The 16,978-nt window shown below is 42.1% G+C and overlaps 1 protein-coding gene across 3 annotated transcripts in view; it reads left to right on the plus strand.

The window, feature by feature from the left end:
• The window catches only part of ATP2B2 (ATPase plasma membrane Ca2+ transporting 2), a 375,734-nt gene that overhangs the window by 79,434 nt on the left and 279,322 nt on the right, over positions 1-16,978 (plus strand). The window lies entirely within an intron of this gene.

Here is a 16,978-nt window from a genome sequence, read left to right on the forward strand (position 1 = left end):
CTCAACAGAATAAGGTGTTTATGATCTGAATCTCCCATTTCTCTCATAAAAAGTGTTCAGCTATTCAGTCCTTTCCTTTCTCCATTCCACCACCCCCTTTCTCCTTTCTTCTCCTTTCTTCTCCTTTCTTCTCTTTTCTTCTCTTTTTTAATCCTCTTTTCTCCTTTCTTCTCCTTTCTTCTCCTCTTTTCTCCTTTCTTCTCCTTTGTTCTCCTTTCTTCTCCTCTTTTCTCCTTTCCTCTCCTTTCTTCTCCTTTTTTCTCCTTTCTTCTCCTTTCTTCTCTTTTTTTCTCCTCTTTCTCCTTTTTTCTCCTTTCTTCTCCTCTTTTCTCCTTTCCTCTCCTTTCTTCTCCTTTCCTCTCCTTTCTTCTCCTTTTTTCTCCTTTCTTCTCCTTTCTTCTCTTTTTTTCTCCTCTTTCTCCTTTTTTCTCCTTTCTTCTCCTCTTTTCTCCTTTCTTCTCCTCTTTTCTCCTTTCTTCTCCTTTCCTCTCCTTCCTTCTCCTTTCTTCTCCTTTCCTCTCCTTCCTTCTCCTTCCTTCTCCTTTCTTCTCCTTTCTTCTCCTCTTTTCTCCTTTCTTCTTCACTTTTCTCCTTCCTTCTCCTTTTTTCTCCTTTCTTCTCCTTTCCTCTCCTTTCTTCTCCTTTCTTCTCCTTTCCTCTCCTTCCTTCTCCTTCCTTCTCCTTTCTTCTCCTTTCTTCTCCTCTTTTCTCCTTTCTTCTTCTCTTTTCTCCTTCCTTCTCCTTTTTTCTCCTTCCTTCTCCTTTCCTCTCCTTTCTTCTCCTTCTCAGTAGGATTTTGCCAGAGCACCATTGGAGCTGCAGCAGATTCATCCTGGTGGGACTGAACTTGCATGTCAAGTGTATGAATCAGACTCCCAAGCCCAGGGGTATGCTCCAGGATGATGCCTGGAGAATATTTATATCTGTATTTATCACAGCTTCCTGTGCAAGGGTTGGCCAATAGTACACAGATTTCAGCTCATTTTATCTCAGGTTTGATGCCAAAGTAGCAAAGGAAAAAGTTCTTGCTCCTGTCCCCTTTCTTCCTCTTTTTACTTTGTTGAAAATGTTGTTTCCAATGAAGATGTCACCCCATGGGCTGTACCTGCAGCAACAGCTGCTCTCTATTATTAGACAATAATTCAAGTGAAGTTATAACTGTGGGTCATTTCCATACATTAGATATATTTAAAAGCACACACTTATTGAATTTGCATAATTAATACTTATACAAAATCCTGCTTTTCTGAGCTCAAGTGTGTTGAATGCTAATGGAGCTGCATTTGCAGGGTGCTGAGGGAGATGAGAACTGGGGCCTGCTTGCTTTCATTTGCTGTGGAGCAAAACCCTCCAGCAAAAGCCTTTGACTTCCTGGGTGTCCCTGTTGAAACCCTGCAGGGAAAATGCACTTTTTCTAAGCCAGCAACAGCTTTATTTCTAGAGCCTGTACTTTGGGATGCTTGTGAAGTCAGACCTGGAACTGGGTTCTGCTTATTTTAAAATATGATAAAGTTTAATTGATACTTTATTGAAATCTTAGCTGCTAAAACCCTTCCAAAAATGATGCTGGTCTTAAACATTTCCCAAATTATCTCCAGGCTTTGAGAAATTCTTAAATTTTCCTTGTTGTAGCACCTAAAATTGGAAACCAGCAGTTGGCTTTTAAATTGTCATTGTACAGTACACTCCTAATGAGACAGGGGTTTGTTTTATATTTAAAAAAAAACAAAACTTTTTTTTTTTCTTCATTAGATGACAGAAAGTCTCCCACCAAGATATTTTTGGAATAAGCTCTTAAGTAATTGATGTGTCCTCAATTAGTGTGTGTGTAACACAGCCAACAAGTTACCATACCAGCAGAATTTAAAAATGATGTTAAATGGCATTAGACCAAAATATTTACCTTCCTTCCTCAGGAATCTTTTATAAAATAAATAATAGACAGTGTAAGTACTGGTGGGCAAAGCAGGAAATTTCACTTTGCCTACAAATATGCAGATGTCCATCAGAGATCTGTTGGGTAAAAAAGCTCTTTAGTGAGACATGGAAGAATGTAAAGTAGAGGGAAGCAGAAGAACCAGTTTTGGTTTTTATGGCATGAAAAACATCATTGCAGGAGTTCTCTGCACTGTCTTTGTGTATCAGCCTTGCTTCAGTGAGAACAATGTCATTTATCTTCCAGATAAATGGGAAATAACAAAGCACTGAGCAAAGCTGTGGGAGCTGCAATAGCAGGTGGTGTAGGTGATGCCTTGCTCCTTTTAAGTGATAAATTAGTCTGAGGAACATTCCCTCAGGTGGGGGAGGCTTTACAAATCCTTGTCAAAAGTTCCTCAGATCTGAGAGGGGACTCCAGGTGCAGAACTTGTGTGTTTTCCTGGTGGATCTTGAAGCTTTGTGATCCATGTCCCCAGGGAGTCTGTGTCCTTAAAACAGGACTGGGCTCTTGTGGGGCAGCAGAGACCCAGAAATGAGGTAAAACCTGGCTCAGGTTTTCAGCCTTGCCCACTGGGATTTTAGTTCCCTTTTGGATCCAGCCTCCAGCTCTTTCTTTTGACAGCTCTAGTGACTTTTCCCTTGAGACTGGGAGGGTTAGGAGGAGAAGATAACTTGCTGAGGAGGAATTACAGACACATGAGAGTAAGGATGAGCTGTGATGAATTAGGTAATTCCCTCTCACACAGGAAGAGGAATGAATTCTCAATAGCTGAGAACTGGAAGGCAGCCTTATTTAAGAGGCAGAGGGAAAAGGGGCTCCCAAAAAAGCCCTGTCAGAGCTCCTGGCTTGTCATGCTGTTTCCTGGAGGTGGGGAGCAGGTGAGAGTCTGATTGAGAAGCTTTTTATGAACTTCACCATAGCTGAGAAAGTTGAATCGTGGCATCCCATCTTCTTCACAACTCTGGCTCTCTGACCTCAGCTGTTTTTTTAAAGACAAATCATTATTGATCCACCAGAATCCCTCTCAGACATTATTTCATGTCCCCCTGATGAGGAGCTCCTCCAGGGAGGTTGTTCTGCACTGATTTATAAACCATGGCACATCACAGGAACCTGCACATCCCTCCTGCTCCTCCAGCAGTGGAGAAGGTGGAGCTGGATGTGGGATAAATCCTGAACTGGTGTGTTTGTCTTCAGGAAAGTGGTCTGCAAGGAAAAATTGCTTCCTTTGTAATTTTTGTACTGCTATTGGAAGGGGTCCTGGGAGGTAAGACAGATGTGGTAGAAGTGCTGGAGGGGACAGGACAGAAAAAGCTTTTAAAAGCTGACTGGGAGCCTGGGTTTGGATTATTTGGTGTGACAAACAAACCTTTTCCTTGGCCATTTCTTAGAGGAAATCAGTCTCAGAAGAATGGCAAGTAAGAGTCAGGAAACATCTTGTGCAGTTCTCTTTTTGCCCTCTATTCCAGCCCTTCAAAACTTTCAAGTTTATTTTTATCCCTGCCTGGGACTCCCTGTGCAAAGCTGGTGACTTCTGCCTACTGGGGCCTTGCTCTTGTATTCCTTCTTTTGAAAGCTCTGGAGCCTCTGTAGGAAATGCATCTTTGTCTTCTGCAGGGTTTGTACATTTTTATGTGCTGACACAGTGTAATTAAAATTGAAGAAGGTAGGGAAGGCATTTAGAAACAGTAATTACTGGTATGTCAGTAACAAAATTAGTGGGAAGTGAGTGTGAAAAGATAAATCATCCTCCTGTGAGCAGTTTTAGTAGATGTCTGTGCCTATGGGCTTAATATGTTGTGTTTGAGCTGCAGCACCACAGATGTACCTGTAGCTGCCACTAATGATAAAAGTCTCTTAATCTCAGTGAGGGAATTAGCTGACCTTTCCTTTGCATATTAAGTACTCCTGAATTAATTGATCACACATTGATATGCTGGTGCTCATCATGCAAGCCCAGTGTGGGTGGTGGCATCACAAGAGGTGTGGGCCATGGAAGCATCTGTGGAGGCTCCCAGCACAAGAACCTGAATATGGATGAGCCTCCCTTGCTTAGCCTAAAGCCTGCAGGGCTGTTTGAACAGTTTTGGCAGAACCTGGTTTTGCAGGATCAAAGAAACCTGAGCCAAAGCTCAGCTCTGCTCTGGATGCTGGTCCTGCAGCACTGCAAAGGAAAACAAGTGATGCTCAGTTTGCTTTTAGGCTCAGTCAACCTGCCTGCTGGAGCTGAGCTTCAAAATCAGGTTATAGTCAAGTGGTATAGGAAAATAAGTGAAGGTTTTTTTCTTTTTGTTGTTATTATTTTACTTAAAGGAAGATGTTGTACTTTGTATACTTGGTTTTCTTTCTTCTTCCTTTATGTTTTATTTAAATGGAGCTGCTTGGATCTCTGTCAGTTGTGTTAAGATAAGCATGCAGGTACTTACTGTCTCCTGATCTTTCACTTTGGCAATCAAATCTTCAGAACTCCAAAATTACTATTTTTATTTCAAAAAAGCTTCCAACTAGTGTTAGTAAACTGCAGGTTTAAATGTACATTTAGGTTTAAAAAACCTTCATAACGACAGAAAATGCTCTGCAGAAGCTCTGTACTTTGAATTTTGAAGTCAACACAAGTCTTGACTGCCACAATATTCCCAGTGCAGAGTCAAGCCCTTGTGCCTTGGGAGAAACTCTCCAGGCAGGTGGAGCAGCATCCTGAGGAACAAGAGCTGCAGGCACGTTCCAGTCCAAATTCTGATTGTGCAAATCAAACTGCACACTGAAGAGGCTCCAAGCCCTGAGAAATATCTGATCAGCACAATAAAACCTTGGTTGCTGCAGCTCATTTTGCCTCTTCCTGCTGTTGGATCCAGAGCTTACATGAACTGTGTTTGCACTGAATGATCCAAAGGGAAATACTGGAGTCTGACCCTGCAATGAGTTTTGCAAGGGCTCATTACCATTTAGACAGATGGGATACATTAGAGTTTCCATTTCTTGTTTCACTGAAGTAATGTAATAATAAATGGTAGCTTTTTTATTAGTTTATGTTCATGGAGCACTATGATTTTTATTACACTTCAGTGAGATTTGCAAGCTGCCATTGAAATGAAAACCAAAAAAAAAAAAAAAAAAAAAAAAAAAAAGAGCAAATGATTGTAAAGCTGAAAGAAGACTGCAACAATATTCAGCCCAGATTGTCTAAGATAATGTTTAATTTTGCCATTTCCCTTTCCCAGGAGCTTGTGCTACTGCTTTGTCTTTGGGCTGTGTGTTCCTCTGTGTGTGAGGCCAGTGATGCTGGTGTTCCAGCAGGAATTCTGAGATTCCAGGTGACCTCCTCCAGCCTCCCCAGGGCCACAGCAGCTCTCCTCTGTTCCCTGCTTGCTTTGAACCTCTCTGCTGGGCACCAAAGGTGCAGCAGGAGCAAGAACCCGAGCGAGTCAGCTCAGTGAAGCTGGAGAGTGTTGATCTGAGTCCTGCAGAATTAGGAATTACTGGCTGGGAGAACACTTTGCTGCTCTGAGATTCCCTCTTTGTCACAAATATCAGGAAGCTGTGCTGCCACTTGAGCCAGAGCTTTTGTGTCCTGGTCCCCTGTCACAGCTCCTGTGCTCCACTGGAGGCTGGGTTTGGTTTTATTATATTTACATTGGTTCTAAAAGCACAACATATTGTAATAAATGATAAAAAGCACCTTCAGGTGCCCCAGAAAAGCTCTCTGAGGAGGCAACATTTATTATTACATTACACAAAAATAATACATGGACTGTAAGGAAGAAGTTTTCTTTTAAAAAATAAGAAAAAAAAAAAAAAAAAGAAGAAATCCTTTTTTTACTTCTAAGGGAAAATGTCTGCTTCATACAGAATATTCCTTTGCAACAGGATCCTGGTTATAGGATATTACAATAAAATACACATTTTCCATTTGGCAGTGATGACTGTGGGTCACTCTGGAAATCCCTGAAAGCTTTTTACTTTGCTGGCTTAAGGGGAATAAAAGCAAGTAAATGAAAAGATAAAGACCAAGGCTGCTGTAAAGCTTGTTGCTGATTTGAAATGGTCATTGTGAGACAGCTGAAAATGGACTTACTTAAAAAGCCCAAACAATCACCTTCTCCCCTGCTCATCCAAAACCTGGACATTTTGTCCATTTGTGGACAGGGAGAGTAAGGAGTGGAGTGTAGCAAGACAAAATATCCACTAAACATGTGAGTACCTGAAATGGGAGCAGAGAAATGTAAGTGAAGTTAATGCATCCTTGCTTTGAAATGTGGGGCACTCTGCTCTGTGGGACTCTGGTGGGAAATTTGGGAAAATCCTTTTGGCCTGTGGCAATAGGACTGGTGAAGAAATATGCCAGAATACCTGGGTCCTTGTTAACCCTTTTATTCCTTAAACTCATCTTGGAGATTTATCTGGAGGCAAGAGCCATGTGTTCTCAGTGGGAAATAATCACACTGTCTGACAGAAATGTTTTGAGTCCAGTGGGTGACTGGACCATGATTAACTTGGTCCCCTGTGGATGCAAAACTTTTATATTGCTGGAAATAAATCCAGCCTTTTTCATAAGAGAATATTTGGTGTGCCACTATAAATGTATCAAATAGCAAATATAATGTGCTATTCATGTGAGAAATGTTTGGGGGAATATGTTCTTTGGAGCACTTTATACAATATAGGAGGTTCTGTTGGGGAGTGGGATTTACTACTAAGGGAACAAGTAATTATGAAAGTCTGTTAAGATTAAAAATACTAAAATTTTTTTGCTTTTTTGCCATGGCAATTTGTATTTCTGTTTTTTCCCTTAAACAACTTAAGCAGTTTGTGCTTTTCTGTTTGTGGTTTGTGGGGTTTTTTTTAAAGTTGTGCCCTGAAACCAAACAGAGAAGCTGCCAGGAGACCTAATTGGGCTTTTCCAGGACCTGGAGGAGCCCAGAAGAATGATGGAGAGAGACTTTTTCCAAGGGATGGAGGGACAGGACACAGGGAATGGCTTCCACTGCCCTCTGGGGTCTCTCTGCATCCCTCTGGGGTTTCTTTGCAGCCCTTTGGGGTCTCTTGGCAGCCCTTGGGGTTTCTTTGCAACTTTCTGGGGTCTCTCTGCAACTTCTTGGGGTCTCTTTTCAGCCCTTGGAGTCTCTTTGAAGCCTTTTGGGGTCTCTTTTCTGCTATCTGGGGTCTCTTTTCTGTTCTCTGGGGTCTCTTTGCAGCTCTCTGGGGTCTCTTTGCAGCTCTCTGGGGTCTCTTTGCAGCTCTCTGGGGTCTCTTTTCTGCTCTCTGGGGTTTCTTTGCAGCTCCTTGGGGTCTCATTGCAGCTCCTTGGGGTCTCTTTTCTGCTCTCTGGGGTCTCTTTGCAGCCCTTGGGGTTTCTTTGCAGCTCCTTGGGGTCTCATTGCAGCTCCTTGGGGTTTCTTTGCAGCCCTCTGGGGTCTCTTTACAGCCTATTAGAGGCTGCAGAAATTTTCTGGGGGCGCTGGAGGTGTCAGAGGAGTTGTCTCCAGGCAGTAAGTCAAGCCCAGACTGCAAAACAAAAGCAAAGCTTGGCTGTGCTGCACACTGCAGGGATCAGAGGTGCCTGTGAGTGGGGTTTTCTCATGGCTCATGAGCTGGAGGAGTGGTGACAGCTCTGGGGAAACACCTGGAATTGCTGCCTGGAGGGATCCATGGGGGAAACCTGGGGCAATAATGATGCCATGATTTATAAATAGCAGGTAATGCCCAATCATAGCAGCACAACCAGCATCTGCAGGGGTTCTGGGCTGCACAACTCTTCCTTCCAGTTTTTTTTTCACTTGGTGCATTTCTACCTTTGCCTGCAGGTGCTCAGAAATAGATCTGATGGTTTGGCAACTTGTGTTTGCTGCCTCATTTCTCCATGTTGAGAAGACTGATAATGAAGCTTTGTGTTGGTTTTCAGCTTCTTTAATTTGGCACGTGGGTGCTTGTTGTGTAAAGTTAAATATTTGCCACCAAGTGGAATTTGCAGTGATCTCAAAGCATTTTTCACCATTTAATCATCACTGATAAATTTCTCTGAGCACCTTCCTAGGATTCTGTGAATGCTGAAGCCTCTGAGGATCTGGATGTTGATGGTCTCACATGAGGGCCAAAAAAATCCCTCAAAAATCTAATATGTCACTTACAATTCATTGTATCACAGCTCTCAATGTGATATATCTGCATTTATTCTGTGAATGACACATTTTACCAAAAAAGGTTATTCAAGGCCTCCAAATCACTTTATGAAAAGCATTTTTGCATCTATTTGCATTTAATATCTCTCATCTCTGGGACAACAGAAATCCTGCTGCATTTTCTGTAGTTGATGGCAGGGGTTTTATTTTCTTGGATCTCTCTTCCAGTTGTCTCTTGTCAACAAGCACACTTTATCAGAACAAGAAGGCAAATATATTACAGAGTTAGAACATTTAAAACAGGATCATTTTATGCCTGGATGTCCTCAAGCACTTGTTCATGTGGTTGGAAATTATCTTGGACAAGATAATTGCTGTTGTGTAGCCTAAACTAGAACTTTCTCTGCACAAAAAAACATTCACTAAACCCCAAAATCTGTGATCCATAGCAAGGAATACTAGTTGATTCCTCTGCACAGAAAGTCAGTAAAACCAAGAATCTCTAATCCATAATAAGGGAATTTTTTTTAATACCAAGGTGTTTCACAAAGGTAAAAAAAAAAACCTCTTGTCACAAGAAATTTTAGCTGAAATGTCTTCTAATGGTTGTGAAAATAGTGGTGACTGATTATAAAAGTCTGCTAAGACTGAAAATATTACAAATTTTGTGTCTTTTGGCCATGGCAATTTGTACTTATGGTTTTCTCTTAAACAGCTTGAGTAGTTTTGTGTTTGTGTGTGTGTGAGCTTTATTTCCTAATCCATAATAAGGGAAGTTTTCTTTCAAACTGAGACATTTTACAGAGGTAAAAACTCCTTGTCAGAGGAAATTTAAGCTGAAATATGTCCCAATGGCTGTGAAAATAGCAGTGACTGATGGGTACCTTGAGATAAGGTGATTTTTGGAAAGCTAAGGTAGCATAATCATCTTATGTGCTTCTCCCCTGAGGAATAAATTTGTTTTTTCCCATTTTCCTCTCCTTTTGCAGTCCAGCAAACCCCCATCAGAGGGGAGCAACTCACTTGTCCTACTTTTGGCTGCCTGGGCAGGTTGGGGACACTACAGAGAGCAGGATGTGTTCTGGGGAGGAGCTGGGTTGGGATGGAAGGTGCTGCAGCCACCCTGCTCCTGCATCCCTGGGCTCAGGAGCCCCCAGTGCCAGCTGCAGGTCCCCAGAGGGAGATCCTGCCAGGACCAGCAGCATGGGAAGAGCAGGGACATCATGTCAGGGCTGGCCAGGAGAGCCCTTGGGCTGCAGCACAGGATGTACCAGCAATGTGGATTCTGTCCCCATCTGTTAACCCAGCTGGGGCAGTGACCCTGATCTCCTGGCACACATTATCTGCTCATGGGCCAGCTTTAAACCAGCTGGGCAATCATCTTTATCTTCCCACAGCCCACCCTCCCTCCAGGAGATATCATCTGCTGCTGGCCCATTCAGTCCCAGGGCATGGCTGATAAAATTCCATCATCCCACTGGAAGATGCTCCAGCCAGGGGAGCAGCCAAGCCTTTCCTACCCAGATAAAAACTGAGATTTGGGACACCAAGGGACCTTCTTTCCACTGCATTCCAGAGGAAAGCCAGACCTTTCCACATCATCCCTGGAGCTTCAGAGGAAACTGCACCTTCTCCAGGAGCACTGCTCCAGCTGAACCACATCTGCCCCTGCAGGAGGATGCAGCCACCATTGAATGGGACTGTGCCAACACCCTGACTGACTGACGGGTGTCAGCTTGAATTCTGACTCTGGCAGGGCTGGGATTGTTCTGTGTAATACTGCATTGCTATTTTAATTTTCCTAGTAAAGAACTGTTATTCCTAATTCCCATATCTTTGCCTGAGAGCCCCTTAATTTCAAAATTTAACAATTTGTAGGGAGGGGGTTTACATTCTCCATTTCAAGGAGAAGCTCCTGCCTTTACTGGCAGACACCTGTCCTTCAAACCAGGGCAGCCCAGCTTATCCAGGCTGAGCTTTTCTGGATCTGTGTGTGGGTGGTTTCCTGCTGCAGCCTGGGGAGTTGTCAGCTTTGCCTTTTTGTGACAATGGTGTGGGGGAGAGATGTGCAGGGAAGGCTGGAGACCTAAGGAATGGTTTTAAATCCTTCCCACTGTGCTGGAAGAGCCCTGCTTTGCCTTTAGAGAGGTTCTGATCATCTGGTTTGTCCAGAGAGGGTTTGCTGGTGTGCTCCAGGGAATTATTTTATTATAATCTTGCAGGGAATGGTTTGACACAATTTAAAATCCCAGTAACAAACGAGGATTTTTCCAAATAGCTCTTGTAAGCAGTTTTTGTAGGTCCATCCACTGAAAGCAAAAGGAATAGTTTAGGAATGGAGTCACCTGTCAAATACCAGGAAGTTTTTTCGCTGGCATCTCATTATATTTGAATTGAAAAAAAAATGTCCTGATTGCTTTTGAATAAAAATAATTCACCTTGAACCACTTCTGGGCCTGCCATGGAAATAATTTCAGTGTGTTATTTAATCAGAAAAAATTTAAATTAAACTTTTTTTAAAACCTGTGTAACTAACTGGACTATACTGGCAAGATACACATGAACTCTTGCAGCTTAATCCATAACAATTTGGAATGAGTAATTAACGTGTGTGCTTGCTGTAAGTGATGGGGAAACCAGCCTATCACAACTACATTGAACTTAGTTTGGGAAAATGTTGGAAAGCATCTTTGCATAAATCACCTCTCCTGGCAGTGCTGTCACCATACTTTGCTGGTGCTTTGGAAGACCTTAATAGAGAAAATGAATGAATTTGCAGGTAAAACTTCATCAGGAAAGCAGTTTAACCACTGCTGTGTGGCTGGGGAGGTGTTGAACCCTCTCTCAGACCCAGGATGTTTGGATGCAGCCCTGAAGGAAGGGATAAGGATAAAGTAAAAAGCAGAAGTGTTAAAGCTTTGTGGGAAATACCGGGCGTGCTGCTCATTCTCTGAATTCCCAGTGAGATGCTCAGGGCTGTGGCTGGGATCTGCCTGCCTGGCAGACTGCTGTAATTTTTGTTTTTGTAGCTTTTTCCCTGTGTTTAGCTGAGCTGCAGGTCATGGGTGACCTTTCACTGCAGGATGCTCACTCTGCTACAGGTGGGAGCACACCCAGAGCCCCTCTTCACTCTGACCTTGACCAAAGCACACACACAGCTTTCCCTGGTGCTTGGGGAGGTTTCCTCTTGAATGAAGTTGTTTTCCTGTGTGCACCACCTGAGAATGTTCCCAGTGATGAAGGAGCAGAAAGAAGCACAAAAAATAAAGCCTCTGTTGTTTTTTTTAATGCCTGGAAAAATACCAGCACACCCCCAACTCCCTGATGGCACAGCCCATGCAGCTGGAGTCACTGATGCCTCAGGTTTTAGCTTTTATATTTTTCAGACTCTCTGTTCCTTGGTATGTAACTCTGAAACTGCATGTTAGGTGTTGGTAAATTCTCTTCTCAGGGTAGTTGGACAAGGCAGTCCCTTCCCAGCTAGAGAATCAAGGACAACTTTACCCAAAAAGTATAATCAGCAAAGGGAAAGAGGCAGGCCAGGGGGCTGAGACTTCATGGCCTGAAGCTGTGGTTGGGCAATTAACTCCAGTGTGTAGGTGAACTAAAACTTATAAAAGTATAAAACTCATGATCAGAATCCATCTTGGATTTGATTTGGGTGCAGCCCCAGCCAGGCTCTAGCACTGCCCAAGGTGTATCCTTTCCATAAATACACTGAACTGAGTGTTGAACTCAGTGCAGTCCTTGAGTGTTGCAGGAATTTTCCTTCCTGTGTCCATGGCACCAGTCCTTTGTTGCAGTGTCAGAAATGTATTTACAGTAAGCTGTAGCTAACCCAAATTTTCAGTACATAGTTTGTTTTTTTCCCTGGGAGGGGACATGAGTGATGTATTGCTCAGCAAATCTTTGAAGCTTCTGAAGAAATGTACTTTGATCAGCATCATTCAGGGAGGGTAACTTCTTTCTCCCTCATTAATTCTCTCTTAAACGTGGATTTTAATGTAAAACCTTGAAAAATGCTTTTGGCTTTTTTTTCCCCTTTTGCCTTCAGCTGGTCATTTATATTCTGCACAGACTAGAATAGCACTGTGGGGGGAGCACTTAAATAGGGAGGAGATATTTGTCATCTGTCACACTCTGAAATTAAACTTTTGATATCGAGTTATTGCCTTAGAAATAACTTCAAAAAATTTACATGCAGAGAAAAGTACATGGTGGGGGAAGCTGTTGAGCCAGTTATTGCATAACACTGTGTTAAATCCTCTGTCACTGAGCAGGCTTTAAAAATATTTCTTCACAAATAAATTAAAAGAATGCATTCATACAATACACATTTCTATGACCACTTACATGGATTTTTTTTTTTTTTTTTTTTTTTTTAACAGAATCACAGAGAGGAGGCTGAGATTTCTAAATAGAAATTGATATCAAGTTTTGTTCAGTGCTTTGGAAATTCCTGTAGTACATTTGCATGTATTAAGGAGAGAATTGTGTTAGTTCTTGGCTTGTGCTTTCAGATATAGGAAAATAAGTGGTTTTTTCCTAATAACTCTCTTGTTTTTCAAACATGATTTATGTTTTCTCAGATTTTATGAGATTATTTGGTTTTCAATCAGTTTTTATGGGGTGTTTATTGCACAGCCTTAAACTGTCCAAAAGTGTTATTGGATCTCTGGTAGAAAACATTGATGTACCTATATTTAATACAGCTGTAAAGCTCTGTAACATCACAGAGTTATTATCTGAGGATTCTTCTGGCCCAGATAATCTTCCAGAATCAGAAAACCAAATTATTAAAGGAATTGGTAATAGCTGTAGTTTATGAAGTGCTGGTAAATACAAACCATGAAGGAGTTTGCAGATAAGCTGGGTTGTAATTGCATCATATTCTTTGATATTCAAGTTCTGCTACAAATCCAGCCCCATTTGTTAGAAATAAAAGGGAATATTTAATAAATATATGCCTAATATGATTGAGGGAAAGCTATTACTGTGCCTTTTGAGCTACTGAATTTTTTTATAACCAAAACAATTTCAGAAGAACAAAATTCCCCTCTCCTGGGATATGTGCAGGCAGATGAAGGCTGGACATCACCCAGAGTCTTATGAAATACAGATCTTTGATCCCAGCACTTAAAATCTTAAATCCTTGTTTCATTATTTATTTTGAAGCTGAATACCTCTAGGGAAAAAAATGTTTATTGTCTGAAAGACCCTTGAATGTTTTTTTTTTCCTGTTTTAAATCTGTAATAGATGGCCTTAGGGTAAAATAGATTAACCAGCATGTCTTAAGCTACTAACTGTACCAAAGACAGTGCAGATCAACATCTAAATCACACTGCACCTAAAGAAATTGGAACCAAATTTGTCTGGATCTACTGTATTATTTTGGTAAAATTGTTCATTCATGTATTTTATGTTAAATTTACATAAGTATAGTCATTGTATGAAACACTTGAGGTTTGAAGTCAGTGAAGTTTCTTAGGTGGTGAATCACTTTTTTTTATCATTCAAACTCTGCACTTCTAAAACAAAGACAAGGTAAAGAAATACAGAAAGAAGGGGAAACCCCACCCAACAGAAAACCCCAAGCCAAAACCCAATCCCATTTTTTTTCCCCCTTTTCCTCCATCAGAGCAGCACTTTCCTTGACCACAGCTCCCCAGAGCAAGTCCCCAGCACATTGTGATGTGTCAGTCAGGGCTCCCTTGTGGCAGAGGCTCTGCCAGATGTGCAGGGACACTGCACAGGAACATTTTTATCTGCAGCAAGGCTGCTCTCTTGTCCTCACAGCTCAGCTCAGTGATGGAGGGAGGGCATCAGTCACCTCAGGTCTGCACACAGAACACATGGGATGAGCTGAAATAACCATCCAGGACCTGCATGACCAAGCAGAAAAGCCATGAAAAGCAGAAAACCCTTTTTCACTCTTTCCAAGAGTGACTCAAGGTGCCTGGCATGTCACTTTTATTTTAATGCCAGTAAGTTTAATAAAAGAAGTACCAGGTTTGCATGTCCCAAAATCTGAGTGCTGTGGGGCAGTGTCTGCAGCTCCCATTTCCAGTGAGGACTGGGCTGGGAGTCAGGAGAGCATCTTTAGAGGAGCATCCTTGGCTGGTTTGCCAGAACAGGGGGAGCCATCACTGGCTGATTTTCAGCTGACAGGGGATGTGGCACAGCCACAGAGAGGCTTTGCTGCCTCTGTCTGACAAACCCAGGTTGGTTTTGGAGTGCTGCAATTGCAGATACTGAGATCCTGGGGAATTAGAGGGGGGATGGGATGCATCTCACACTGGGAGCTAAACTTGGAGTAATGCTGCACTTATGGAAGGTGGGAGCAGCTGAAGGTGTAGTAGAGATCTGTGCCACCAGTGCAGGGGGTTCAGGGGAGGACAAAGCCCTCAGAGTGACCATTTAATGAAAAAGCTGTGATTTCTCCTCCTTCCATGCATGCATTTTCCAAGTGCTTTCTCTCCTGTTGTCCCCTGTCTGGCCATTGTGATTTCATTTCTCCACCAGCTTGAACAGTTCATGATGGGCTTTTTGCTAATGCCACACTCATTCCATCTTCAAACTTTGTCCTGGGGTGCCAGAGCCAGGTGGAGCAGGGTTTTGAGGTCTCTGTCACTGCATGGATGGAAGCATGGCCAGCAGGACACTTCTGGAGATGTCCTAACACACCTGAATTTATTTATCCCTGCCTCACCCAAAGCTCTGCCACCTTTTATATTAACAGAAGTGCTAGGCTTGATTCAAAATCTCCATCCATGCTAATTTGAATAAATTCAATTTGTTTTGTTTATCTAAAGAAATGGCACTGTACAGCAGCAGCAGCATTTGAGGACATTTAGAAAGAAATTCAGTGGTGATGCAGTGAACATGTTACTGGAATTTGTTGTGAATTCAAAAACACAAACAAACCTGACCAAGCAACAGTTTTAAGTTTGGCTTTGCTCAGTGTCATGCCAAATACTGATGCTCACTAAAATTTAAGAAAATCCTAAAGATCTTATGGTGATCCTTCTCAATATTTATATAAATATGTGCTGATGAACGATGCATTTTTCAGCTGTATCCTCATGGATTTGTGCATCAGGATGAGAATCTCCCATTGCAGCCTTTGCAAATCCCATCTTAGGTATCTTTTGTGAGCAGAATAATTTGGTTTGGAAGGGACCTTTAAAACCATCCAGTTCCAGCCCCCTTCCATGGGCAGGGACACCTTCTTTGTCCACTGGCTGAAAAGGTGTAAATGAAATAAAGGAAATAATGGAAAATCTTAACTGTCCGACTGCAAGGGTGCACATACTGAGTAGTGGAAAATCCTGCAAGTGGAAAAGCTCTTTTTAGGTGTTGGAATAATTGTACATTGCTCGAAACACGCCTAGAACAGCTTAAACAGTTATTCAAGAGTGTTGCCAGATTTTATCTCTGCAGTCATGCATAGAGATCAGCAATGCCTGAGCAGCACTGCAAATGTGTGAATGAGGTGCACTTGCTAAAAATAGCCCTGCTGAGTGCTGCTCCTAATTGCCACGGAATCCTGGGGAAACGATACCCTTTCAGCAGCACAAAACTGACTTACAACCTCTAACTGCAGCATTACACCTGGGCTTTTGAGAGATGATAAAATATTTGCTGGGCCTTGGTCATCATTTAAAAATAAAGCAAATAATCGCCATCAGGTTCAGCCTGGAGTTGTGGAAACACCTGGCAGGGCTGCAGCTGCTCTGCCTTGCTTTGTGAACCTCTTCAGCAGCCCCAAATAGAAAGAGAAGTGTCTGGGAGTTTGTTTTTCAAGTAAATAAAAAGTTCTCAGGATGTGTGGTGGCAGCTGAGCATCCCAGAGCTGGCTGACAGAAAAATGATCCTTTTTTTTCCCTCCCCTCTTAGAAGTTTCGTGTAATACTTAAGTTTCCCCCATGCCCTTATACCCCAAAAATAATCTGTTTTCCTTCTCATAGGAAGTGGGTTTGTTGATGAAGAGCCCACCATTGCCACCTCTGTGACTTCCAGATTTTTGGATATTGGATAAATGGGAACTCAGCTATTTTGTTATAATTCCATCTTCACTTTGGGAAGGTGAAACCAGTCTTAAAAATCACTAAGGTTATTCTCTTTCTAGCAAATTCTTTGATTATCCATTTTTTTAATGGTTATTCATATTTTTAGGCAGCTGCAGCAAATAACTGATTTACAGGCACACTGAATTTCTGCTCCAGCAAGGGTTTAAGCTATTTAGGGAAATGAAGGAAGCACAAAGTTTTTTATTTAACTATAAATTTTGTATGACTTTAATTTTTTTCATGAGTGACTGGCTTTCTTACATCAAACTCCTTCACAGGGAATTTTCCAGCACTATGCAGTGCCTTTGACAACTATAATTTTCTAAAACTCTGGGAAAGCCAGATGAAAGAATAAATAAATATTGATCTGGCCAAGGTTTAAGTAATCCCTGATTAAAGTAAAAAATGCATTTTAAAATGCATTGATTACTCCTGGACTCTGGTTTTGTTGTCCTTCCCAGGCTGAAAATGTTGAGTCTTTATAGAGTCAGACAAATATATTGAGACATTTATTTTAATTTATCAGCCCAGTGTCTGAGCACTTTTATGTCATCCTCTGAATTTATACTCACAATCAATCTCACAGAAGGCAGAGGGAGGCAGGAGGTTTAAGGACACACCTGTGCTGCTGGGCTCAAAGGGTTTTTACAGCTGAGGAGGGATTTAGTCAGGACAGAGCCAAGTGCTCCATCCCTGACTGCACCAGTCCTGCTGGGAGTCCCCTTCCCACTCATTTCATTGATTTTCCATTTTCCATCCCCTCTGGTGGAGATGTTCTGCCCTGCTGTACTCCAAAGCTCTGGCATGTGGGTATTTCCCCTGCTGCTCCTTGTTTGCTGTTTGGTTCCTG

Source organism: Oenanthe melanoleuca, chromosome 12 (genome assembly GCF_029582105.1).
Source record: "Oenanthe melanoleuca isolate GR-GAL-2019-014 chromosome 12, OMel1.0, whole genome shotgun sequence".
Taxonomy (NCBI): Eukaryota; Metazoa; Chordata; class Aves; order Passeriformes; family Muscicapidae; genus Oenanthe; species Oenanthe melanoleuca.